At 42.1% G+C, this 24,451-nt stretch overlaps 1 long non-coding RNA gene across 3 annotated transcripts in view; it reads left to right on the plus strand.

Annotated features, from left to right (window-relative positions):
* Window positions 1-1,664: 1,664 nt before the first annotated feature.
* The window catches only part of LOC136993481 (uncharacterized), a 45,540-nt gene continuing 22,753 nt past the window's right edge, over window positions 1,665-24,451 (plus strand). The window contains exons 1-6 of one of the 3 annotated variants that reach the window (XR_010885797.1): window positions 1,665-1,881; window positions 5,169-5,403; window positions 7,367-7,519; window positions 7,976-8,173; window positions 10,613-10,713; window positions 12,656-12,713. This is a non-coding gene — a long non-coding RNA (uncharacterized lncRNA). Of the gene's footprint in view, window positions 1,882-4,750; window positions 5,404-7,366; window positions 7,520-7,975; window positions 8,174-10,612; window positions 10,714-12,655; window positions 12,714-12,911; window positions 13,402-24,451 lie in introns of those variants that run through there. The other 2 variants (XR_010885796.1, XR_010885795.1) reach the window with 2 other exon arrangements.

Below are 24,451 nucleotides of genomic sequence, written 5' to 3' on the forward strand. Positions count from 1 at the left end.
AGAAACAAACAAAATAACGGTAGGAGAACGGTGGCTTTTTCTGTCCCTCTTTCTTTTAGGTAAGGTTGTCTTCTATTTTCAGAGTAACATTGTTGTCTTAAATGTAAACTGTATCATGGAGGCTGAGATTTTCAAAGCAGCTTAAAGGATTTAGAGACATTTTCCATTCAAATTAAGAATTTTTCTTTCAAAATCCTTCTGAGTGGTACTTCTCAGGTTTGGGGTTTTTTTTCTTAGTTGTTCTGTAACCAGTGCTTCGCTTCAGTCGCTTAGAAATTCTTTGTGCTGCCTCTTAATGTTTCCCAAAAGAGAGAGAAAAGGAGTGGAAGGAGAGGAGACTGCTACGCCTCGCCTCTGCTGTTTGTAGCATCTCACTGCCCGAGCAGCGCTGCTCACAAGTGCTCTAAAACCCTCCCAGCCCCATATGAGGCTGACTTCAGGTGTTCTCCCTTATTAAAGCACGTGGGAACACAAAAAAATCCGCAAGATTTAGGGTGTCGAGTTCATCTCCTGCTGATGACTCTTGTTACTGCCATTTTCAGCTGTTTTTCTGTCTGTCTTAATCCTTTCCTGCCTGAAATAGGATGCTAATGCAAGCCACAGCGCGCCACACGGTGTTCCTTGCTGCCTGACGCCTGGTGACGCCCATGTGCCAAAGCACGGCACATCAGGGCAAGGCCGGGAAGGTGCGGCCCCCGCTGGGTCTGCAGACAGGACGGGTTCATCTCGGCTCCCCCAGCAAGTCACCGTCAGAGCCCAGCTCCGGTCGGTCCCAAAGAGCAGAGCGCACGGGCTCTGGTGCGGCGTGCCTGGGGAGGCGGTGGGGTGGCACCAAGGGAGCCCCTTTAAACGTGCCAAGAGCAAGGCGGAGGTGCTTACAAGCTGTTTGCATGCCTTAGGAAGCAGGAAAAGAGCCAAAGGCCTATCACTCCTTTGGGCCTTTTCAAAGCAATGTTTTCTGCACTCTCTTGTAGTACAGAGGCAAAAATGAGGCATTGCACATATTTCCACGCGAGCCTTGCTTTCTACTCTGTCTGTACAATACAAGCTCCAGAAAGCCAAGAAGTTTAGGGAATTTCCCTCTTCACCATACCTGCTGGCTGCGTGGGGAATTTGGTGCCAATGTGCAGATCTGTGAGAGATGACCAGTGAGAGCAATATGCTACTCCAAAACGTCGCTCCGTTAAGTCGCCAAGGCCACAAGCAAAAGAACCTCGGGTTCTTTTTTAGCTCTGAATAACCTTACTAGATTTTATCAGTGACCTACTTGGTTCAGAAATATGTCTGCGTTCCTGGCCCATACTAACAGCTGAAAGAGGCTCTATAGAAATCATTTTGGAAAAGCCTGTACACAGAAAAACATTTTACATTTGCTAGAAGTTGTTTGTGCTGCAGACCTTGAGGTCTGCAGCATCCTAAATGAGCTGAGTTGTTTGGTTCTCTTTTCTGGTTTTGGTTGTTAGTGTAATCATTACCATTCCAATTCCATATATCTTTGTCCATTGCATAAGTGTCCAATCCTTTTTAAGATACCTTAGCTTTTAATATTAATGAATGCTGCTGCTATGGGTGCATGAGACTAGTTGAAACTTTAGTCTGAATGATTTTGTCTTAGATTTAAAGAGTATCTTTATTTCCACAGGTCACAAACCAGAAGTGACTCATCTGTCGATGATACTGTGCCAGCACAGCCCACCCTTGGCAAATGACCTGGATAACACCACCACAAAAAGGGCAGCTGCCCCGTCCTCGGGAATGATATCGGGGCATGTAGTGCAAAGCCAGGAGGGCTGAGCACCTCTTCTCGGGCACCACCACCCAAAACCCCCCCAGTGCGCGAGTCCCTCTCATAGTCTGTAACCCGGCAGTTCTCCTGGGCCGGTAATGTTTTGCAGAAGTGGCAGTTTAATAGTCAACTTTCCCATCCTGTTGGATCACAAATAACTCTTCAGGAGCTTGTTTTTCTCACTCTCGGTTTCTCATAAAGCAGATAGGAAAGGCACCCAGTGAATTGATCAGTCAGCATGTTTAAGACAAGCAAAACTGTTTCAAATTGGCCTAAATGAGATAAGAGAGAGTGATATTATTCCTGTTTACCTTTTGCTGGACTCAAAGAGCTCCAGAGCCCCCTGCCCATGTCAAGGGCCCAGCCCTGCCCATGTCATCCCAGACCCCCGCCAGACATTTCCTGGGGGGTCTGCGCTGCTTCAGAGCCAGCCCAGGTGGTCCGCGTGTGCGTCGTGAGCCCTCCCCCATGGGCAATCTCAGCTGCCTCTGCTGCCCTCTGAGACAATATACCTTTTTTGTTGTTTTGCCTGTCTCGATTAGTGAATACCTACTGCAACGAATGCATGATGGCCATAATTATATCCAGGAGCTTTAAAGAGAAGCTGTATTTTTATTATGAACCCATTATAAACCCTGCATTAAACCATCATTTTTTTTTTGCTTTGACATTTCAGTTTCAGACCATTTCCTCCCAAATTGTAAACATGCAGCTCCATGAGCATTGTAACTAATGAAGCCTGCTTTTCAATAGATTTATGTCTCATTGGTTGGATTCCCTGGAGTCCAGGATGATATAAGCTCCTTCTCAAGTTTTTATTGCACTTAGGGTTGGCCTCTCTCCTTTCTGCCCGCTGTCTACTCCTTCCCCTTCCATGTGAATTCTTTCGTGACTAGTCGATGGTGTGTCATGCTGTAGTTTTCTCCTTAGTAAGGTTTCCTTCCTCAGTGAAGTTTCTTATATTTGCAGATCTATCAGAACTTGATTTGATAGCCACAGCTCTGCCAGAGATGGTTCAGATTAGTCAGCAGGTTCAGAAATTGCTAGGAACAGATGAGCATGCACAGTGTAAGAAGCCAGAAAAATGATAAAACTTCTTTCCTTTTTCTTCTTCTTTTTTTCTCTTCCTTAGTTCCAAATTTGCTCCACAGCCCAAATCTTGGACTCCATGATCAAGGTTTGATCACTTTTCACATGAACTAATAGTCTAAGTGCATGGAAGAGCAAACAAATGCAATGGTAGGGAAAAATTTGCTGGCCTTGGCCCATCTTGAAAACTATGTTCAATTATTTATCGGTAAAAAAACCTTGACAGTTAATGTGCTTGCATGTGTGACTTCTTCAGTGCTGTGTAACATTGTTTTGGATGTCAGGGAGAGAAAGAGATATACAGGAATATACTTTCTTTCTCTTAAGAGTCCTTTTTAAATTTTTTTTTCTTTCATGATGTCAAAGCTGAACTCATTGTCAGTAACTGTTTTAAAAGCCTTATGAAACACAGATAGCTCCTTAAGTTCCTTTCAAATTAACTGTATTAGTGGAAAGTTTCAGCTTTTTCATTCTCTTCCCGTATTTTTAGGAAGAAAAAGCTGAAAAGCAAGTAAGGATTTGTGTGCTCACTTGTCCTGTGTGCTTTTAAAAGATAGATACCATCAACTGTGACCACCAGCGAGGCAGTGGATTCAGTGAAATTATTTATTTCAGCAAATATCCTACAAAATACCAGTTATTATTAAATGGAATTAGTTTCTTTCTGTTCAGAGTTCATCAGATCAAGATTTTCTCCTACTGACTCCATTGCTAAAAAGGGCAAAGTGGTTTGAGGTGTAGCAAATTGTACTGTCAGGAAATTGTGGATAACCGATCTATAGAGAAAGCTTCTTCTTAACTGATATTATTAGCACCCAATCCAAAGCTATGGACAGAAGTCCATAGAAAGTCTTGCATTAATTTCCGTGGGCTTTGTGCCCATAGTCTGCTCATAGACTTTTTCTAAGCATTCTTATTCATTATTGTAGATGTTCTAATCCACAGAAATGTTTAATCCTTTTCTGAAGCATATTAAGCTAAATTATATTTACCTGCTCCTTATGTACTGCTTAAAAAACAGAGTTACAGAAAATACTTTTGTTTCTTTTTGATCTATAAAATTGGACTGATGATCTCTTGGCAATAATCACACCCATGAAATTTCTGATACTTTTAACCTTTTAGCTGGATGGAAGAAACTGCAATTTGCTTTCTTGTCCATCTATGTCAGGATTTAGATGTATAACTTTTAGTTCAAATCTTGGAAGAAATTATGGTGGAATTTAGCATAGTTGCTTGAAAGAAGTTTTAATTTATCTGTGCTAGTTTGTTCAACTCATTCAGACATCACCAACTATTATAAAACAAATACTCCTTTGTGATCTTCTCAATAAGCCTTGATTTAATATTTAGCTTGTGAAGTTGATCAGACAAGCCAAACTATGAGAGGCATATATATGAAAATGCTACACAATTTGCAGTCTTTCCTTAGAAAAATAGCCATGTACATATAACCTTTACTGAGGTGCTATATTAGCACTGGTGTCTCAATGGACAACTCCAAAGGGAAGGTCTCCTCTCATCTCTCATTCATGTAGAAAATGAAGTGTATGAGCTTTACAACATCATTTCCTCTATCTGTATTGATTAACAAATTTTCTAAGAAAAAGAACAATGTTTTTACAATAATAGAGCATGGACAAAGCATTGCACTTTTGGGATTCCTTGTAGCACGTAACCTGAAATCTGTGACCAAACATTACCTCCAAAGACGGGCTTTACAGCATTTTGTGGAGTAAGGAATAGTACAGTCCTGAATACTGTAACCCAGAGAAGTTTTACTGCTGTTCCTGCATCAACAGATTTTATTGCATTGGCTTACAGAACTTGGATGTTTGTTGTATGGCTTGTGCTAATAAGTTAGCAACAGGAAAGTGGGAAAAATCCATTTCTAAAGAAATATGGATGAGAGGGTGGTATACACTGAAAGAATCTTTGTTTTGAGTAAAACAAAAATCATTCCAAAACTACACTCCTAAAATTAATTTTAGGCATGGAATTTGAAAAGTAGTGTGGTCTTAAAAACAAGTAAAGCCAAGGCAGATTGTCAGCTGGGTTAAACTGGCTAAGGGACGGGCAAGTAACTACCCTGGTGAGCCACAGGTTTTTACCCATTGTTTTTATTAGCCTTTGTCCAAGACTGGTAACAAAAGGGGAAAGTCCTACCCCAAAAACTTCTGTACTACCTGCATACCTCTCTGCTCTGCTCACCATGTGCCTAGGCAAGAAGTCATGTCAGTGCACCTCCATTCCTAACTTTTTTGACATGGGCATTTCTTTTCTTTTCTTAAAGTTTAGACTTCTGTTTGTTCCCCTGGCCCTCCAGACAGCGTTGACTTCTTCACAGCCAGAGCCAGACAAAAGCTGCCACAAAGCAGAACAGACAGCATATCAAGTAATGGAGCTGCTTGTTGCTGAAGAGCTGGACCTCATCCATTATTCATAGTCACCTTTCCTCCATGTCTTCGTTTGCCAGTCCGAACAAGAAGGCACGACTACCCTGCATCTCCAGTAGCGAACAGCAGTTGGTGAGGTTGGCCGATTATTTGCACTGTCCCAAAGGAAACTGGGAAGATCATGTTTGGAAGCACGCAGATTTTGCTTGCTGTCACCAGAAAGGTTACTTTCTTTAGTCTCCAGAGGCTTTGGAGAATCAATTCTTTTGCGTGGGAAAATAGATTAGAAATATGCCGTCAGGTACACTGTGCACAAGATCGACAGATGGAGACAATAGTATCTATCTGCTGCGGGGAATTGTCAGAGGGGCACAACTCATCGCACTGGTTCTTAGAGGGCTTAATTTGCTGCTGGTAAATAATCTATTTTTTATTACCTCACATCCCCTGATTGTCAACATTCTCAGCTTTTTGCCACAGCTAATTAGACAGGCAAAAGCCTTATAGCCTAAAGAACAAGTCTGAGCTAAGCACCTGCCAAAATATCTGACTTTTTTTAAGAACTGGAATGTCAAAGAGTGAAGGGGCTGCAGATTACATTTAAATGCTTTGAGCATCAGTAAGATGATTAGACCCATGAGGCAAACGTTCAGAATTTCTCTTAGACTCACCACTGAGAGAAAGCGAGATAAAACTCCGATAGATAAAAACTACTGTGCAACGGTACCAAAGCTAATTATTCTGCTGAACTCTTGGAGAAATCTTGCAGGAATGTGTTGACATCGTGCTCTATGTGGCCACTTCTGTTCAGGAGAGCAATATTTAACTGCATATTTGAATGAAATTTCTTTGTATGAAGTCTAGCTTTCAGAAGGGAATTTGTCTGAACCAAAACAAAGTATACCCTCACTGTTACACAGGCATGGCAGATTTGGTGGGGAACAAGGGCTTTTTATTCTTTTTTATGGTGTTTTTTGTTTGTTTTCCCCATCCATTAAAAAAGAAGAAAATGTTTTCTTTCAAACAATGGATATAGGAGTTTCTCCAAAGAGCTCTGAGCCAAGGACAAAAGGCACTGAATGATGTGCCTTTTTTAGATATGTCGGTTTTAAGGTACGCATGCAAACAGCAGCAAAAATATTCTTGCGATCTCTAGTGCCTGTGTCTATGCAAGGGATACAGTAGCAGTCTAAGAAGAACCTTTTAATTCTCAAAAGCTAAAAGGACTTGCAACATGAAAGACTGCCTTGCATAACTGCTAGGTAGTCTACCATCTTGTGAAACAGCGAGTGAGCAGGTTATGAATAAAGTACTCAGGGAAAATGTGATTAAAAAAGGGACCCTCAGAAACCAGCTTTCCCAAAAGCCATCCAATCTATTCCGGAGTGAAAGGCAGAAGGAAGATGTGCAGAGTAGATGCCTTGCTTGGGCAGGGTTGCATGTCGGTGTTGGGTCAGGCAGTCACCAGCTGAAGCACACTGACCTCACCAGCTTTCCCTGAAATTCAGCAGTCCACGATAGTCTGTGACAGAAAAAAGCTCTTCCAAAATAATTATAATTTGGTGGCTACAGCATTCATCTAGAATATACGACTATTTTGTTCAAATCCTTCTTTAGCTGATTTGGGAGGGCCTCAACTCTAGACTCCTTTGAAGTGAGCGAGTGAGTGAGAGTGGGATTCTGCAGCTCAATATTGTGACTGCTCACTCAGCGTGAAGGACACAGAGATTTCCAGAGACACACATTCTGACTGTGGGATATTTTGATAAATACATACCCAGTGACAAGGTTTCCAATCTTTTCCTGAAAATGACTTCTTATGTATTTTTTTAATAATTTGATCTTTAGTTTCATATTGGAAAGGGAATGAATGATGAGATACAGAAAATATCCAGAGAAAAATCCTGAATTTCACTCAGCTCATTCTTTTTCTTTATTTATTTAGAATTTCAAAAAAAAGAAAAAAGAAAAAAAAACACCTGGAGAGTTTTAACTTCTGCAGAATAAAATAGCATAACAAAGGGACTGACCTAAAGCAAAAATGCAAGATAAAATGATGTGGTTCAGGCACATTGTTCTATTTTTCTTTTTTCAGGTTTTCTTCTTCTCTGCCCCTGCAGTGTGCTGACAGCAGGCCCAGTACAGAGGCTGCCTTTGCTCAGGAATTCCTCCCACCGCCTTTTCTCGGTCCCCCTTCCCCGCTTTCGTGGCATGCCTGCCTGAGGCTGGCCACTCTTCACACAGCCAGGTAACAACGGACAGCCCGCACTGCCTGCAGCACCTTCTCTTATTCCCACTGAAGGAATGGCATGGTCTTCAAGACCAGGGAGGCTGTAGTGTATCTATGTGTCTATAAAACTGATGGGTTGTACAGTATTTAAATATCTGAGGAAGAGATGATGGGGGAGATATTGGGGAGTAAAAAAGGCTGCTAGTTTCTACAGACCTGGATGGTAATTCAGCTTAGTGGGATTGTCACTGTTTAAATTGATTGGTGCAATCAAGCTGTTATCTAGCTTTGACTTTCCATGGTTATGAGCCCTAGCACCTATTTGTGCTTTTGGAAATCATCCCAGAAATTGATGACTTGTGGTTTCTCATCAGGGATCTTGCCCTCTCAGTTGAAGTGAATAACCTGCTTTTTCCCTCTATTAATTTTTTTACTGCAATAACTTTTTGGATTTTCATGTTTCTGATATTGCAGAGGTGGAGATGGAATGGAGCTCAAGCAAGGAAAGTGGAGATATATCATCTGTCCACACTAAAGTATAGCATTCACCAGCAAATGCCATATATTGTTGGATGACTTTGATGCTGCTGGAGAAAAAAACCTCTAGGACTGAAAATAGTAAGGATAAAAAATTGGCAGACTGTGTGGTTTCGTTTCCTGATTGAATACAAGGTGATAAATTTCTCTTGGTTCCATTTATAGCAATAGTCCTGTTTTATATTGATTTACTGTTCTTTAAAACAGAAAAAAATCAACTCCAAATAATTTAGGGATACGAGAAAACCCACTCCACTCTATCAATGGCTTTCTGAGTAGTGAAATTTAAGGTAGCTCTTTCTTATTGTCCTCAACATTGAAAATGTTCTCTCTGCTATGTAACTACAATAATTTCTACATACAGGGCTATGATATAGTCTGAAACTCATAGGATAGTGTGATCAGCCAGATCAGCTCTTTGATCTAGTTTCAAACCTTACCATAATAAATAGATCTCCTCACTGAGCAAGCTGAGCTGCATGCCAGCATTAGTGCCAATAAGAAAGAAAGAGGGTAGTAATGTGTACGTGGGAGTGGAAAAAGAAAGCACGATGCCAGCAGAGCAGTCAACCCTTCTGTCTTCATTCTGTTGTCTGTCACAGCTTTCACTTGTTGACTGCAGGGGCTTACAGGCAGGAACAACAGAAACAGAGGCAGAGATCTGAGAGATTAGGAGTATTTATCAGGTTAGCATTTGGAAAAATACTACACTGTAATCAGAAATGAATGACCACTCACAGTAAGTCTAGCTGCAATTGAATCTGCAAAGGCCCAGAGACAAAATACCTGACGTTTTTAAGGCTGAAAGAAATAATTTCAGTGCTTTTAGGACAACAAATATAAGAAAGGAAATAGGTGGTGGGGGCAGGGGGAAAGACTATTACAAAAAGATAGCTTTGCTTTCTGATGATTGTTAAGCTTTAGGCTGAAGTGTTGCACTGTGGAGATTTAAATGGGATAGCATTTTTTGAAATAACTCTGCTTCAAGCTCAATCTCCAATGTGAGACCACCATATTGTTCACAGAGGAATCACTTATGCAGAATTTAGGGTTAAATCATTGAAATTATGCATAGGGAAGTTATTTTGACCCTATATGTACATACGATGTTTTATGGAAACCCTATTCTTCAACCACTGAATAAGGCTATCATCTCATACAATTTGGATACCATTAGCAATTACAGGTTATCTAAACAATTTATTGGTTAAACGGACTACTGTTCTCTCCAGGAAATCTGCCTAAGAGACTAAATTTTAAGATTCTCAATGCCAGATGGTTCCTCAAAAGTAAGAATTTTGAAAGTGGCTAAAAAAATCTTGTAGTTGTTGCCAGTACAGGAGACTTTGTACCACTAAAAGTAAAGTAACCCAAGAAGGTCTTCAATGTACTTCAGGTTAAGGCAGACTGATCTGTCAATGAGAGGACCCTATGGAAAAGGAATCGCGTAACATAAATTAGATTATTTGGAATATTTTTCTCATATAGATTTTAACAATGGAATGGATTTAATAAGAAGAGAATCACCTTAGAATTATTTTAGAAATCCAACACTAGAATTATTATCTGGTATTTTGCCTGTTAGTATTAATGCCTGTTGAATTCAACTTGCAAGGTTGAGCAAACTATTTTTTGCTAAAAGCAACACAACATTCAACTCAGAATGGGGACAGGAAATTGAGATATTCCTAGGATGTAGATTCCACTACTTATCTGTGAAACCTGGGAATGACTGTTCAGACACAAATGCAGAGAATGAGGGAGCCGGGTAATGGCTATAATGGAAATGACCCTATAAAATTTTCTCACCAAGAGCAGTAGAGAGAGATCAGTGATCTAAATTTTAAAAGGAGAGTGATGAGTTGGAGTGTCTCTAGCTTTTGAATAGTCTGCTGGGAGGTATACTACAGGTCCCAGACTTTGGTAGGGCCAGAGGTTTAGCCTGAATTTTTGAAAATACAGAATAACTTCTCTTGAAAATGTAGCTGGAGGAAGTTGAGGTCAAATGATTTCCTCTTATTGTGGAAAGAGTTTCCTGCATGTGTAACTGTGTCTGCACGGAGAAGAAAAGTCAAAATGCTGAAGTTACTTTATTTTCCTAGGTTTAGAGTGGAATATATTTAGTGGTTTTAGTTATTGCTGTTTCCCTGAATTTTCAAAATTAGGCTTCTTTGTGCCCCCTTTCTCTCTATGTGCAGTAAAATGAGTGACACCCAATGTATTCTTGTTATTCCTCAAAATATTTTGTAGTATTTTCCCTCTTAAACAGAAATGTCAGAGAGTGGCAGAGGTCTACAGCCATGGTCTGTTTTTGCCACTTGAACTTTTTTGCTTCTATTGAGAAAGCTATGAAGATTCCCAAAGCAATGACATGTAAAAATGAAGGTCAGGAGTGGACATACTAAATTAAAATTAGCCATTGTGTTGTATTCCATAGCAAAAACAACAGGAAATTCATAGCAAAGAAAAAAAGGAAATTAAAATTACAAAACCAAAAGATACTGTGGCCACTCTCCACTGGCATTTCTCTTAGTTCTCATTTTAAAGGTTTGCCTATTTTCTTTCTTCATTCAGGACGAGGCCTGCTTCAGATTAGGACAGTATGGAGTCATGCACAGCACATCAGGCCCAAGTGGTGGTCTTCCCTTTGAAGGTTACGTCCTCTGTGTGCACAGGTAGAGCAAAGGGTGGGAACTTTCCTGGCAGTCAGGTTAAGTCGTCTCAGAGATCTCAGCCTTGGCAGGGAAATCATTCTGTTTTCTGCTTCTCCTCGCCTGGAAATGCATTCTCTCTTTGCCAAGACTTTCAAAAAATGCATCCATAATCCATTGCTTCTGTTTAAGAGAGCTAAGCTTGCTTTGCTTCGCTTGAATTTAAATAAAGGTATTTGCACATCCCTGATGAATTTTTTCCACCTGTATTTTTATCCTTAATAGACTGTCTCTATACTAGCAGTGACTGATCAATTGTTTGGGGGTTGTTTGTTTTCAAGGCAACGTGTGGGTGATTCTCGATTCTCTCCTGTGGCAGAGCATGCTGTTATCAATATGTTACTTTCTTTTCACTGGGAAAGGAGCTTTCAGAAGATATGTAAAATAAACGGGGTCTGTTTTAATTCAAGTGATGGTTTGGGAACGTGTCTGGGAAACTACTTCCAAAACTCCCTTCCCTTTTGGAACAGGTCAGTGCAAGACCTGCACTTGCAAGGTCTGAATTTGTTTATCTTCTTTTTCTAATTAACAGGAGTTAGTCTTTCAAAGTATCTGCAGCCAGTGAAAGCCAAAAGGCTGTGATGAATGCTCTTTGCAGTCTTGAAAGAAATGCATTTGCTTTTCAAGGGGAATAGCGAGATTAGAAAGAGGCCTGACATGGGCTGTCAGGTCTCTAAAGCAAAATCCATGCTGCAGTGTCTGAGCGCTGATGGGGCCGAGGAAGGAACACTCAGAGAAATGCGTGAGAACAGCACATTTCCTTTCCTTTGCGTTTAAGGAGCCCGAATGGTGGAACAGACATGGAGGGGGCTCAGGCCAGGCGGTGCCAGCAGAGCCGTCCTCTTTGGGCGCGCCAGTGCCACCTGAGTGCGGTAGTGGGGCGCAGATGGAGGGCTGGAGAGCAGCTCCTCCTCCATCGTGAGCAGTTCTTCATCCATGAGTTTTGGGCAGCGTGGGTGTCAGAAAGCCGTGCCCTGCCACAGACCGGGAAGTGTCACCTCTGGCCACGCTCTCATTATCTCCTTTTGCCCTTCTATGTTTAGCCTGCTTCATTTATTTGGCTTGTTTAGCCATGGAGATGAAGACTAGCCTTCTCAGTATGTGCCCTTCCTGCTGCAAAGGGGCTTCTGTCTCATTTAGTGACTTTTGGCAGTGCTGAGCTTCAGGGAGGAGGAGGAGCAGGAGGGTGAGGAGCACCTGAGGTGCTTTCAGACAAGGATGTCTGTAGAAGTTGCACTGAGGCTTGGCATCACCAGGCTCTCCTGCCCCCGTTGCTGGCTAATGGAAACAGCGCAGCCTCTAGCCCTGTTAAGATAAGCAGCCGTACTGGAAAGGGAGTGAGTGGGGTTCTTGAGGAGCAACTTTTCTTACCAAAACAGAAACATATCTCACACAAAGAGTTAGCCCATTCCTGCAGACTAAATTAGTTCCCTTCCTGTTTCCCCCAACACTGCCAGCCATTTCACCTTGTAGAGGTGCTTCACCTCCAGTGGGACTGGTTGGTGGCCAGGGCTGCTCCCCATCACGCGGGGCCTGCCAAGCCTGCTGCTTGGGCTTCCTCGGCTGCAGGCGTTCTTCATGAGCGTGACTGAGCAATCCCCTTTCTCTTGGTGGCCTTCCAAAGCCCAGCTGGCCCTGGAAAGGGGATTTTGAAGAAATGCCTCTGTTCATCCCCAAATTTTAATGCCTTGCAATAATTTTAGTGTGTGTTTGAGGGTTGTTCTATGTGTAGGAATGTGGTTCTCCCCTCTATAAGCTCAACCTGAGAGCTGAATATCAAGCCAGGCACTTTGTGGCTCACACATCATTACCGCTAATCATAAGAGTTCTCTGAATGAGAGAAATTGTGAAGCTTTAGCATTTTTACCACGCAGATGTAAGATCAGTATTTCAATTGTTCTTGCAGACTGAAATCCTCCTTGCCTGAGTGGCAGCCTCACTGGGACGAGCACAGGCTAGAAAAAGTAAGTATGAGACTTTCCTACCACTGTAATTTCAAGGGCATCATCTTATGCAGTTCCAGCTTTGCGTGTCCCTGACAGGGAGATTTTCCACACTGCTCATCACAGACCATCTGCAGACTTTTAGCTTCTACCTGTGCAATGTATAGTCAACATATATTTTCCTTTTTTTCCCTTCCTGCTTAATGCTTTTATTCTTAGTTTCTGGATTCCCACATTTCCCCCAAGGAACCATGTGGGGCAGAAATACCTCTGTCATCCCTCTGAGCTCTTCCAGCTAAGAAACCTTCTAACAAACAGACTTGCTGTGCTCCTGCTGCAGAGGTGTGTGGAGGATGTCCCTGCAGGGCCAGCTGCTTCCCTTTGCTGAGGCTATCCGAGGACGTGACTAGCCCTCTGCATGCTCTCTCTTGCTACATATTGCCGCTGAAGCTGTTTTGTTGTCAGACTTCAAAATGCAGACCCTGGCTGCTGGTTTGGGGGGTTGCTCACTTCTTGGGGTGGGGGATGTTGGAGGCTTGTTTGAATGCAGTGAGTGGTAAGAGCAGGATTACTGTAGATCAGATAAAACCTGGAGGGGGCTGGAGACTTTTTTCTTCATTCTTAAGAATATGTTAACCCTCAGTTCACAAATAAATAACAAATTCTGGAATGTCTGAATCTCTTGTTTGAGCCTCAACCTGTGTATAAATAAATGTGCATTCTGTCTCAGCATGTTTGGGGAGTTAGCTGTTTTCATTTTGCTAGCCCTGCTGTCTGTGTTTGAGTCTCTATTTACCTTTGCATGTCCTGAAGTGTGTTTCATTATTTTTGAGAACGTTGGTGTTTTTGAAAAATTAAATATCTCACTCATATCATCTATTTTAATTTCAATAATATGACACCCAAGAGATGTTAAGCTATGTCACAGCCCTGTGACCAGTAACAGCATTTCAGATATTTGCTTGCTGCAAGGCAGTTCAGGGGATTTCTGGCAATATTTGACTGGCTTGTAGAGTCAAGTATTGCTGTTTTTCTGCATACGTAGAATAGAATAAAGGGATCCCCCTCTATGATTGCAGATATTTTTATTTAAACCTGAATTTTCTAGTCTTGCTTTACTTGGGCATTGCCATCAGCACTGCTGGCAGCAGTGGTGTTAATTCCTGCTTGAATGCATTAACTAAAAGAAATAGTCAGCTCCCCAGGTACCATTCTTATCCTCAAAGTAACTAATGATTTTGGGTGATCAAGCTAACTAAACTTAAAGAAGCCTAGCTATTACAGAGTACTGAGAACTGTGTCTCTGAAAATCAGGTTCTTTCAACATATATTTTAGCTGGCCTCTTGAAAATCTCTTGCCACTTCTGACAAATGCTAGAAATGTTATAGCTTGCTTTTCCGTAGATAGGAAGTTTATTTAATGACTTGGTCTGTATGTGTGTCTCTCTTCTAGTAATTTTTGATCCCATTAACGGACTGCAACTCAATCTATCAAAGGTTAGAGGTCCTTAAATGAAGACATAATTAAGTTCCTGCATGCTTTCATGAAAATAGATAGTCAGATACAAGGGACCAGGGTTTGAACAGTCGCAGTAATTGTCCTAATATCTTTTGAGCTCTGGTTAAGAATGGGCTAAATGATCTCCTCATATCCTCTCCAGCCTAATGAATTAGTATGATTTAGTAAAAAAAAAAAAAAAAAAAAAGTCATCCAAGAGACACAAACAATCAGAAGCAGGACTTCTCCATTTCTTCTGCTGATCGAACAGATAATCTTTCTTCTGGAGTGCTGAGGAAATTTTGATCCACATGGAGCTGCTGAAAAGTAGTCTCTGGCACAGCTTTCGGATGTTCATCATCCTCTTTCAAATAGATCTCTGATTCCATCTCTCAAGCCATTTTGGTTAATTAGTCTTGCAGAATTAATCTTAAAGTTCTCTCCACCCAAAGAATAATTTTTCTAGATACTGAAATAAGCTATTGCAATTTATCCTTTCTTTTAAAAATACATCTCCCCAAAGCTCAGCTGGAAAGAGAGAGAGGCTTAAATAAGTAAAGATGCCACTTCAGGACCAAGCTATTCTCAAGATGTAAGAGGAGAAAATAACTTCTTTAATAGATCCATCATCTATGTAAGTAAAAGAAATTCAAACTAGTACATTTATAGGATTGTGGATTTAAACTGTACACTCACTATGTTATTTTGTTTTTATTTTCAAACCTTTAGCAATGATGCTTGGGGCACTCAAAAGAGCACTGGAAAAAAAAACCAACAGTTGGGAGATGCCACTCTGGCCTCTAGTGCCAGATGCTCAGTTTGTAGGTGCTAAGTTAGCAAACATGAGTCCCACCCAAAGTGACTGGCAACCATTGCCTGCACTCTCCATATATTGACTTCTCTGCGGGAGAGGCGAGTGTATATATAGATTTGTTTGTTAGCCTAAAAGTGTGTTTCGGGGTTTCTTTAACCAAAGTCTGTAATACTTACTTAGATGTCATACAGGATAGCTGGAAATAATATTCCTATTGTTGTCATTTCTAACGGATCTTTTTTAAACTGTCTCTCTTAGTTGTTTATGGCTGCTTAAAATCAACTGTTATCTTCAAATATTCCTGAGACACTTGCTTTTCACTATCTGGGGAAAATCCTCCAAAATTTTGGAACTGAATTTATGGGTAGCACCGATACTATTTGCAGCCCAACTAGAGAAGCTGGCCAATACTTTCTGTGCCTTCCAAGCTGCGTGAAGCTCCAGCAGTGAGCAAATGCCGTCAGTGCTGGGAGAGAAACGGGGTCCTTCAGACTTGAAACCACCTAGGGACAGGAATGGCTGATTTGATTTGCTTTACGCCCATGACCTGCAGTCAGCTGGTCTCCCAGGAGCTGTAACTCACAGGCAAGTGCTTGCAGAGTTGCAGCACACGTACCAGGTGCCGCGGCAGCAGCGTGACGGCCCGCGCGGCGTGGTGGGGACGGGTGGGGTGCCTTGGCGCAGGCAGCGCTCCTATTGCCAGGAGTTTTATTTACTGGATAGTGCTGTTTTATTATGTGCGGGGTTTCCAGAGTGCTTCCTCTTCCCATTCCATTCCCGTCCCAACTGCAAAATTGCCTGGGTGAAGAGCTCGGGCCGAGCACTTGCATGTGGGCAAGGAAGGCAGCAGTATCCCCTGGAGGCACGTTACTTTTTGCCAGGTTTCTGCATGGAGGCTTGCGAGGTTTGAGTTTCTGGGGATAGCGTGATGACTCAACCGAGCTGAGCCCTTTTTCATATGAACCAGACCCGGCAGAAGAGATACTTTTGGGTGCCAGCACATGGCTAACCTGAAAGCTGCTAAAAAATCCGCACTGCCTATAAAGCTCAGGGAGTTTAGTTTTGGGAGCTTTTTTGATTTTCTGTTTTTATTTTCCTGCAAGGAAAGACCGAGAAAAATGGGGAATTGCACCCAAACCAGCAAGCGATTTTGCGTATCTATCTCTGTGCCTCAGCTTGTTTACGGCAGCGCCACTGTCAGCTCTGCACCCGCAGATTTCCCTGTACGCTCCCGCGAGCCGCGCAGCCCACCCGCGCGGCGCCAGCGGCACAGGAGAGCTCTGCCCGGGAGCGCTGCGAGGCCCCGCTGCCCCCAGGGCGCTGGGTGTCCCCACCGTTTTGCTCTGCCCTTCCCCTGCCCTGCCTTTACTGGAGACTAAAGGGAGAAGCTGAAAGAGCGTGAATTGCAGACAGTCCCCAAACATGCTTTAAAAGTGTTTTTTCTTTCCTCTTCTGGGCATCTCTAGAAGGACAATGAGCGTAGGAGGATTGGAAGGAATGGGTAATTTGTTATAGGTGACTGAAATATGTGAGGAACACAGGACATACTTAGTAGACAAAGGTCAGAATTAACATTTAGGTATCTGAACACATACATTTAGAAGAAAAGGTATGTTAAACCTGAGCCTCTATTAGCAATGATCACAGTATTCAAATAAAACATTTTCATGTTAGAAAGCAGGATTTTCTCAACAATCTGTTGCATGTTGGCAGTTCCAGTATCCCCATCTATCTGAAGCAATATTCTTTAGCCAGAAGTCTATTTCTGAAAACTCCGGTCCCAAATAAGCATCCAAACTCCTCAAGTGTTTTACTGAACTGATTTTCAGACACTAAGTCTGAAGCTTTTGGTTTTCAGGGTGTGTGCAGACCCTGAAGTCTCTGAAACATTTGAGGTTCACTTATAATTAATCAATCTTGTCTCCTTACACACTCCTATTTTCTCAATAGCTTTAATTCCTTTTTCTCCCCCCCCCCAAATGAACATAATCTGTACTGTATATAAGATAGTCACTCTGGCTTGCACCAAACACTCAGCGCTTCGCTTTGTTTGTGAACCTATCCCTGACCAGGTATGCTGATCCGAATCCTACAGTCCCCTCAAAAGCCAGCCACACCTGCCCATCTGATTTCCATCAAAGATTAGGATTCTCAGGTCTAGTCTCCTGGTTTTATTTATTTTGTTCCAGTTCAGCTTTTCAGCCCATCACAAACACATTTACAAATACCTTGAATTATGCATTTCTCTTGGGACACAGAATCTTTGCTCTAAAACCACTGTCTTTTCTTTTATCTTATTCTGGTATTTTTTTCTCCCCAAATGGAAGGTAGCTGTAAAAGCTAATTTAACGTAGCACCATGCTACAGTCAATGGTTTCTGGTGAAAGAAAGGCAGGGGTTGCAGTGCTGTGGGCTTTGGTGACTGAGGGGTTGCAGTACAATGAGACTTCTATTTTCCTCTGCAATAAACCATAAAGCCCACAATGTATAACCCGCCAGAAATGAACTACCTAATAATTATAGAGAAGCCATCTGTGATTTGTAGGCGCCACCATCTGGGCATAATATTTGTTTGCAACTAGAAGAAATGGCATCACGTAAGAAATTACAAGCTTTTTCAAACCCTGCCAAACCTGAAAATTGTTCCTATTAATAAAATAGCATTTTTATCTAAATCAACATATATACATATACTCCCCCCACAAACTCTATGAATGTTTAGAGATGACAAATACTAGCTGGTAAAGATAGATTAATCTTTTTTTTTTTTTTTTTTTTTTTTTTTTACATTTAATTTTATTCCAAACTGTTGGGACCAAATCCGCTAAATCAAGAGGGAATTTCCCATCTAGCAGCACGGCCCTGGGCTGCAGCAGGCCCGTGCCGGCGCACTGGTGAATTAGCGAGCTGTAAGCGCCTGGTTCCTGGCAGCACGGCACGAACGCCCGTGCACGGCTGTGAGACCTTCCCGGGCTGCAGGGGCTTCTTGTAGCCTCTTGGGTGTTGTGCTCCCTGCTCATGCCGCAGTATCAGTTGGAGAATGAAGTAGGGTTGTGTGGAAAGCTGGGCGTCATTGCACGCTCAGGAGAGCTGCAATCGCATATCTCATGATGAGGGAGGGGTGACCACCTTTTCATGTGGTCAGAAATGCCCCCTTGTGCAGCCAGCCCAGGGGAGGCCTTTGCTGCGGGAGCTGCTCCCCCTTCCAGCCCCTCAGGAGCTCCAGTCCGGAGCTGGGCTCTCACTGGGTGCCTTCAGGCCCAGGAGCCAGGCCAGGTTTTATGGAGCTCATCCTGCTGGGATTATCATCTCTTCCACACTGAACTGATTTTAGTTTTGGCTCCTTTTTTTTTTTAAACTGTCCAATGCTTTTTTTGGAGATTCCCTCTGGCAGGAAGAGGTCCGATGCAGTGGTGTTTTACAGTGGTGTCTGCAGCTGGGAAAAAGAACAAGGCAATAGAGAGTTTGATCCCAAGGGTAAAATCCTGGCAGTTTTGAAGTCCTTTTGACTTCAAAATATCTCTGTTTTAGAATATACTGGCTCTGCAAGGTAACCCAGATGGATAAACTATCTAATGAAATCTAAGAAAGAAGTTAGATTTTGAATCAGAATCACCATGAAAACAGTAGAATCAGTACATTGGGACAGAAGGGATCACAGGCACATGTCGTTGCTGTTCCTTCCCTCCTGCTTGCTTTTCTAAAATTCCTATTGTTCCCACGAGGAGCGGGAGTATAAACCTGTTGTCAGTTTTATTGCAGAGCTGGCTGCCTAAACTGATGGCTCAGTGCAACATGGCTGTAAAAAAAAAAAGGGAAAAGCTGTCAAAAAACCTTGCTGATGTAAATGATATTCCTGTTGGAAGGATCTCCAGGAAAGGGCCTCTAAAACAGGAGAAGCCTAATACATAGAGCAGTATTTTCAAAACACCAACCTAAAAATTTAAAGCCCTCTGGCTTTTTTCATTGCTGTGAGCTCTGAGGAGTGCTGCCGGGCTCTCCTCTGAAACGCACCGGCGGAACAGACCGATGTACAGCAAAACAGAGTGCGCTGGTCATGATCTTAATTTCAGATCAGCCTGAGAGACAAATGGTCCATATTTGGGAGTATAGCCTGACCTAAAATTATTGCTCATGCTTTTGGGATAGCTCCAAGGAATTACCACCGCAACCACCCCCTGATGTCTAGCATCCAACACATCATGCTCTTTCTTCTCTTTTTCTGTTTGCTAGGGAAGGCATTTTGATGAGACAATTCTTTGCATCATGCTGGTGAGACAGATCGTTGATACACGTTCTCCCAGGGTCTGGCGCGTTGGCTTGGTTGTAGGTGGTGTGTGTTCCCTTCCCAGTGAGCGGTACTTTCCTTGCCAAGGTTAGGTTCGTCATGTTGTGTTTGAAAATGTCAACAAGCTTGGAAATTTCGTTAAAATCTTAACTTTGTCTTGGGCTGGCATGTTTAGGTTTGAAATCTCATGAGGATAATTTTGCCTGTGAAGTTGCTGATATTTCTTACTTATAACCAGGCAGAGAACAATGCTGATACAAAGCTCAATGAAGTCATGTGCATTGAAATGAAAAATAACAAGAGAAACCTACTGATTTCCTGAATGCCAGAGTTTGGTCTGGTTTAGTTCAGGGCCAGCATACAGAAGTGCACATTTATTATATTCATCCCAACTGGCCTTTCATTAGTGAAATACCAAATTTCCTATAAGGCAGTTCAGGGGGTAAATCATGCACTGTCATAGCCTTTAATGTCACCTGTGAGTCAGAAATGGTGTTTCTCTGTGGTGACATCTCATGTCCATTCTCCATTGGCTACACTTCCTTCAAAGGGGGTTTAATTTTTGACTTTGGTCACTGTTTGGAAGTTTAGAAAAATGTGGAAGGATCCATTTGACCTCTGTGCTGAAAAGGAGTGAGTGGAAATGAATATTGGTTGGAATATTGATCTGTGCTTGTTTTTAAATACACTGCAGCCTAAATATATGCCTTTGGTCCATCCCTCGGTGGGTGTAAATTACTGTGGCTCAATGAAGCTAAGCAGATTTACATCAACTGAAGGCACCAGGCTGTGTGCTGTAGCAGCTTGCTCTTTAAGAACATGGCAGCTAGTGTGCTGCTTGCAGCATTTATAGCACATACAAAGCCACTACTGGACTTTTTAGACTGCATGGAGATACTCAGTGAAGAAAGGCAAGGGTTTTTTGGTGCTGGTTTGTGTCCTGTTTTGCATGTTGATTTGCCCAGCTAATGTGAAATAATGATTTTTTAGAGCAGGTGAATTTTGGGGAGCCCGTGCACCCTGCACCTCTAGTGCCATCCTCCGTCAGGAGGAGTGCCTCTGCTGCCCTTGGGCCTGCCGCATTTCACCGATGAGCCAACCCATTTCCAAAGCTTTTCATTGTGCAAGTGCTCTCATTTTTATAGGCGTTTCAGTACTTTTATGTTTGGAACATATAATTTAATGAGGGGAATCCAAACTAACACTAAACCCCAGTTGACCAGTGCATCTTGCAAAGCCAGTTGAAAGTCTGTTCATTGCAGTCTTGGCCCTCCAAACCATGCTTATCTCTTGGCTTCCAATACTTGCTATGTGGGGTAGGAGATCCAAAAATTAGTGCAGTTTAACTCTGCTTTGCTCCAGCAGGATGGTTAGCAAAAGCTGGGGTCTTCGTAAGATGAGGAACTTACCTAGAAAACCCTCCACCACAAACATCAGCACACATACGCACTCGATGGACAGCGGACTCAGCCATGTCTCCATTTACAAACTACTGATCGTGAAGTCTTACAATGTAACTGAAATTGCACTTTTTTTGTAGAAATTCTAGGTAAGACACAAATGCAGGCAGAATTTGAATTCTAAGAAACATTGGTCTGTTATCTGAATGTATTCCTCTGCCATTTTAGATAGTCAAGGTGAGTTGGGAAAAACTGATCCCGTATAAATCTCAATCTTCAGATACCCGCCCTATTCCTGTAGGTATGTTCTATCCTCCCTGTCCTGCTGATGATTGTGTCTACATTGTATTTATTTCTAGATATACTTTTACCTCTTCCAAAAGTGCCCTTTTAACTAGGTGTAATACAAGCAAGAAAATGCATTTAAATGTTATATTGATTTGCTCATGAGGTACTGCAATCGTGCGATAACTCTATGTTGGTAAACAGTCTGTTTTGCATCTCTGAGGTGAAAAAATAGATTAAGATGAGAAAAGACCATAAAAACATCCAGAGGACTATTCCTGTATTTGTTAGAAAGACTTATACTGCACAGTTATTTTAATAACAGGGTGTGTGGGAAGGGAAGGAGATCCTGCTTCAGGTCCCCAAACATTACAACACTTTTATTTCCATCATTTTATGCATCCTTTGGGGGCTTTTCCTCTCTCAGGTAGCTATTCTTTCCTGCCTCTGTTTAAGTATTCCTTATTTCTTTCAAAGCGCGTTAAGTTTACCCATAATTCAATTTGGCTATTAGCCAAAAAAGTATATTTTGTAGGTAGCTGGGGCTAGTGTTTTCATAAGGCAAATGCTACATCACTGCTAACTGGTTCATTTTTTGTTTCTTGCTATACAGATGTAAGCTCGTGTGACGGTGCACTAACATGTGGACCTGCAGGATCTGTGACCTGAGGGTTATTCGTCCTTTAATGCCAAAACGTGATATTGCTTATATGCTTCTGTCCCCCATGGTGTGGGGTGAGACAGGACAGTTTTGGTTCTTCAGCTCCCATTGCAGTAGCTCATGTTTTTAGCTGTGGATGCTCGTGACTTAATACTCAGCTGTGAAGCAGGGGCTATGACAAACGTGTACCACTGCCAGGAAAGTGAGTGGAAATTGTCTGTGCAACCCAGGAGAGCATTAGGTTTGGTGAATGAGGAAGAAAATCCCCAGTCAAGGGATTTGCCGCAGGCATGACAAGGTACTGCTGTACTTTAATTATTGGTGATAACATGCAGGTTTGGGCGTCGTTTGTTTGTGCCCTGAGCAAGCAAACACAGAGATTTCAAGTTCTGCTTTTGAGTTCGGTTTAAATGAGCCAAACCAAGCGCTCAGGCCTTGGTACCTATGTTACATCCCTTTGAGTCAGACAACTGGAAAGGCAAGTCCAGGGGTTACGTTCTTTCCAGAATTGAGGGCTTCTTTTAGCTAATTCTCCATTCCTTGTCCCCCTTCATCCTTCTTAGGAGTATTTCTTACTTGACAGCTTTGGTTCCTTTCACATGAATTCAAGTTCTGGGGCCCCTGTGTTGGATACGAACAGCTCTTCCACAATGGAGAAATCCCCATTGGCACCAGTAAGGGACGCTCGTAAGAGGAAGGTTTTGGGGGAGCATTAAGTGCTTGATGTGGAAATGGTGCAGAGAGACTGAAAGTGGAACTTCATGGCATTGTTTTACAGAACTGCTTTTTTTGTTAGCACTGTGCTTTGGTTAGCACAGATAGGAAAGTATGCTGACGTTGCAGAGCTGAAGTTTGAATCTTTTCCAAACTTCTTTACTGACCGGGAGCCCTAAAGGTTTTTGAGGACTACAAAGGAACATCTGGGAAATTGAATTCGTTGAACATAAGTTTGTTAGGGCCTCTCCAGGGCTACCTGTATTCTGCTTGGTTTCCTGTTATAGATTATTTTAGAGGGGGGGTTGGCATCCATCCAATACTGTCAGATCTTCCAGCAACAGCATCTCTACTGCTCTCATCTGTTGTGTTTGTTATAGTTATTTTTCTGTATATTATTTCCATTATTCACAGGCTTCAATTCTAGCTGTATTGGAGTGCAGACTCTGTGATGCCTTTTATCAGATATACTCTTTTATAGTATATCTCTTTGAGTCTGGCACTCATCCCATAAAGAAGTACCCTTATCTTAAACCCCTCTACTCTATAATGCAGCAACAGGAACCAGCTCAGCTTGGACTTTCTCGGATTTAAACTTGCATCTAGAGTGTGCTTGCCTCCCTCTCCAATTTTCAATATTTATTCTAGCATCTCTTTATTAGAAATATCTTTCCAGAAATTGCTTGCACTGGTATCTTGAAAGGTGCTGTATCTGTGATTAAATTTCTATCATGGTGCTTAAGGGAAAAGTCTACTGCTGATCTATGGCCAGTTGTCTTTGCATCATTTTCAAGCTATTGATCAGCTAACATAGGAATGTCTTAGTTCGTGTTGGTATTATATTTTTTCATGTCCTTTTTAATCCTTTGATTCAGATTTCCAAAATCTTGTTATATTCAACCATTCTCTCAAATTACTGTCTCTCTTCATGTCATGTCTCTTATAAGGAATTTCAATATTTTACTCCAAAGAGTAAAAAAATTGAAATTTAATTCAAATGCTTCAGCTTTGTACCTGTTGTTTGCCATGAGCTGTACTAGTTTCTTAACTGCTGTATCTAGCAAACTGGCTCCAGTCTTGGGGACACTGGTATAGACCAAGATTTGCTGCTGAAATCCACCTCCTGTCACCACTGTGCCATTGCCCTGATGACAGCAGCTCCAGCAGCGTGGATGAAAGCTGGCCTTTGTGCTCCAGGCTAGGGGAGGACTCCTTTACCGCTCTGGTGTCACGCACTGAGACACAGAGAACTGAAGCGCAAAGACATTTCACAATGCAGCATTTGTAAGAGCAAGTGGACGCTTTAGCAGTCTCAACTTAAGTCATAGGTTTAAAATACATAGCTATGACTCCTGAAAAGGACTCGTCTATCCTTCACCCTTTTGTACTTGATAAACGGGATGCCTTGCAGCTGGCTACGCAGGTCTTTCATGGCAGGCTGGAAAAGAAGGGCCTGTCATTCTGCATATGGAGTTAGAGGTCTCCTCCTGTATAAAAGCAGTCCTGTGTTAAACCTGTTGTCTTTGGTCAGAAGGCCATGTTTCGCAGTCGTGCTAGGCAAGCAGCTTAGCATAGTACTTATTCTTTCCCTTGAAAATATTGGGTCCCTCAAGACCAGGATCTTCAGCTGGAGGGAATGTAATTCCTCTGTTCCTCTGTACTGCTCAGAAGGCTACATAAAATTACCAGAATCTGGATCTTCCTAGGATAATGCTAGACTTACTTATTTTTATTGTTATGGTTAAAGAAAAATAATAACTTCTCTGCTCATATCAATATTTTAGAGCATCTTCAGTGCTTGAAATCAGGTCAGGCACAGCAAAACTGCTGGTAGTCAAGGTGAAGTAACAGATCAATAAGGTTACCTGATACAAAGATGGTACAGTGAGCAGCAATCATAACATTAGCACAATATGCATCAAAATGCCTTTATATGTGGGAGTCACAAAAAAATGGAAACAAATACTAAAACCCACACAGAAGACATAATTTATGATTCATGGGATGAGAAAGGAATGCAATTTTCAGAAGAACACAGCTGAAAACAAAACAATCTAACAGAAAATGCATTAGGTATCAGTCCATTTGAAGGAAAAGGT

This window comes from Apteryx mantelli, chromosome 16 (genome assembly GCF_036417845.1).
Source record: "Apteryx mantelli isolate bAptMan1 chromosome 16, bAptMan1.hap1, whole genome shotgun sequence".
Taxonomy (NCBI): Eukaryota; Metazoa; Chordata; class Aves; order Apterygiformes; family Apterygidae; genus Apteryx; species Apteryx mantelli.